Here is a 3,295-nt window from a genome sequence, read left to right on the forward strand (position 1 = left end):
GACCAGAGTGTTCACTATCTATAAATTGTGCCCCCATCCACCCCTGGGCTTCAGTCATCCATGGATGCTGCAACTTGCAGAGATCCCACTCTCAGGCCAGCTGTGCTCATTCTTGAGACCAGAAGGGACCTCCTATACCAGGTCCCAGGTGGAGGCCTAATGTGGGGAATTGTGCCTGCCATCAGCCTAGCTCCCATGCATCATTCTGCAGAGCCCTCTCCCTTACCTCCTTGCTGCTCATGGGGGTAAGGGCACTCAGCACACACCCCTGGGAGCCACTTGCCCACCTCCTGGGCCCTCAGTTTCTTGTTGTGAAGTGAGGATAAGGTCTGATCCCACTTCTGGGGTCTGCTGCATGTGGGAACAGTGGTCTGCCTGTGCTCTGACAGCAGTTCCCAGTGGCACCTCTGTGTCCATCCTCTTACTCTCCAAGGTCAGGCAGCATTTCTTACAGAGCTCTTGCTTCCTAACTAGACGCCTAGACTAGTCTTTGTCAGGAATCAGACAAAGACTCTACCCAGGCCAGCTAGATGCCAGGCTACAGAAGCTTGTCCCACTGGCCCTTCCAGAGAAGGCAGCATCCCCTTTTCCCAGCCCGGCTGTGGCCCTGCCTGTATCCTGGGGAGCCTGAGTGGTAAGGTGCCTGTGCGCACACTGAGCCTCAGGAAGCCAGTAGGCACAGTGACCAGCCTTAGTCCTAGTGGACAGTGGACCCTGAGAGAGAGCCAGAGGGAGGTGGAGGGAGGCGCAGAGGGGTGAAGTGTGGCCAGTGAGAGCCACTGACAAGGAGAGGAGACCCTCTGTCTTTGCCTGGGCCCAACTCCATCCTTTGGGTTCAGTGAGAAGCCAACACCCAGCCTCTGGTCAGGACTCAGAGACTCAGGCCCGAGATGCACAGTACAGGGTGAGTGGGAGTTGTTCCAGGAGGACGGGCAGACTCAGAAAGAAGCAAACACCCTGGATTTCAGGTGTCCTTCACTGCCCAGGAGCACTGGGTGTGACCAGAAGACATAGGACCCCCAGCTTCTCCTCGCCTTCTTCCTCCCTGGCCCCCTTCAGTGTACGGTGCCCCAGAGCCTCATTTGCTACAGTACATAACCCTCTGGAGAATCACACTGCATCCAGCCCTTAGTCCCTCCATGACACCTGCACTTGGTTGGACAGAATGGAGGTGGTGTGGATACAGAGATGAAGGGCAAATGGCTGCTACACTTATCTTCCAGTCACCTGTTTCAGGAAGTGACACCTGACAGAGGAAATCGGACATTCAGACAACTTTATTAGAGGAAATCGGACGTTCAGACAACTTTGTTTAATGCCAGTGGAGTGCGTGAGGCTTTAACTGCACCAAAGCATGAGCTCGCCCTGGTTAGATTTCTTATAGCTTATATACCTCTGCAGTGTCCATTGCAAGGGGCATGTGATTCCTTTGTCTCAAGTTCTGCATGAATCTCTTTACTCAGGATGGGGAGGAGGAGTTTCAGGTGGGAGCTGCAAGAGAGAAGGAATTACCAGATCACTAGTCCTATCTATTTACAGATCATTTCTCTTGTAGATGTGGCAAGAGTTTCCAGAAGGCCATTTAAAAATCTATAGAGTGTGGTTAATCTATAACCAGCTGAGTAATCTCAGGCTCAGCCTTCACACACCTCCCCACAGCCCACCCCCCTACTCACCAGCCCCTCTTCCTTCCTCCTCCTCTGGCCTTTCCTCCTCCCAACTCGCTGGACTTGCAAGGTGCCTTCTGCTCCTTTGGTGATAAAAGTGCCCAAGTAGACACAGGAAGGGTTTTAATTTGCATTTCTCTGAAGATTAGTGACACTGAGCATCTTTTCATACATCTATTGGTCATCTAAATAGACGTTTCTCCTATGAGGACATACAGATGGCCAATAGACATATGAAGAGGCTCAACATAACTAATTGTCATAGAAATGCAAATTAGACATGATTGTTAGAATGACATTATCAATAAATCAACAAACAACAAGTGTTGACAAAGGATGTGGAGAAAAGAAGACCCTCAAGCACTGTTGGTGGGATTGCAAATTCATGCAGCCACAATGGAAAACAGCTTGGAGATTCCTTAAAAAAAATTAAAAATTAAAAATACAACTACCATATGATCCAGCAATTCCACTTCTGGGTGTTTATCTGAAGGAAACAAAATCACTACCTCAAAGAGATATCTGCATCCTCATGTTTACTGCAGCATTATTCACAATAGCCAAGACATGGAAGCGACGTAAGTGCCCATCAATAGGTAAATGAATATTGAAGATGAGGTATTATTTATATATTACTCAGCCATGACAAAGAAGGAAATCCTGCCATTTGTGGCAACATGAATGGACCACGAGGGTATCATGCTAAGTGAGCTAAGTCAGAGAAAGACACATATGTATGATCTAATTTACAAGTGGAATAGAAAATAGCAGAACTCATAAAAACAGAGAGTAGAATGGTGGCTGCCAGTAATGTGGGGAGGAGGCAAGAGAATTAAAAATGTTAATCAAACCACAATCAGAGACTGCAATGTGCTAATGAGTCCTGCAGCCAGGCCAGGGGGACACTTGCAGAACAAAGGAAGATTTCTGTTGGGATTGCTAACAGCCCATTCTCCACACCTGTGAAGTGGTAAGAGCAACTAAGAGTCATTCCCTATGGCTAAAACCAGCAGGCCTTTCACACTACATATTTTTACCTTTTCACCTACATACTCTTCCCCTTCCTCACTACATACTCTTCCCTGTCCACATCAAAAGAAATGGGAACTACAGAATGACATAGAAACTGAATTTCCTGAACACTCAGGGTCTCTCTCAGTGCCTTGACTCTGTCTCTTGCACTGTCCCTAACACACTCTCTGCCTCTAAAAGGGGACCACACTCTGTCTGTGGAGTGTTATCCCTTTTTCTTATAAACTTTCCTTTTGACTCTAACTTTGGTATGTGTGCTGAATTCTTTCTTCACTCTCCGCCAAAGGACCCTCTTCTCTCGGTACAGGGCTTGGTCTCCCTGTCACTTAGGGAAATTTGCCCTGTCTTGCATCAGGCCCACTGTACACTGAGCTTTGTGATGAGCAGGAAAACATAGTTTTATGCCTTCTCTCAAGAAGTTTAAAACAAAAGATCTGCCAAAGCAGGCCGTGCATCTTGCTTCATTTGCCAGGTATGCTGCAGAACTGTCACAAGAGCTGATGGGAAAGACAATTTTGAAACCCGTAGCAGTAGCCACAGCCCCTTTTGGAGAGAATTATAAAGGCTTTCCTGTTTGAGCAATCTGTTTTCAAAAC

The sequence above is a fragment of the Rousettus aegyptiacus genome, unplaced genomic scaffold (genome assembly GCF_014176215.1).
Source record: "Rousettus aegyptiacus isolate mRouAeg1 unplaced genomic scaffold, mRouAeg1.p scaffold_m13_p_7, whole genome shotgun sequence".
In the NCBI taxonomy this organism is placed as follows: domain Eukaryota; kingdom Metazoa; phylum Chordata; class Mammalia; order Chiroptera; family Pteropodidae; genus Rousettus; species Rousettus aegyptiacus.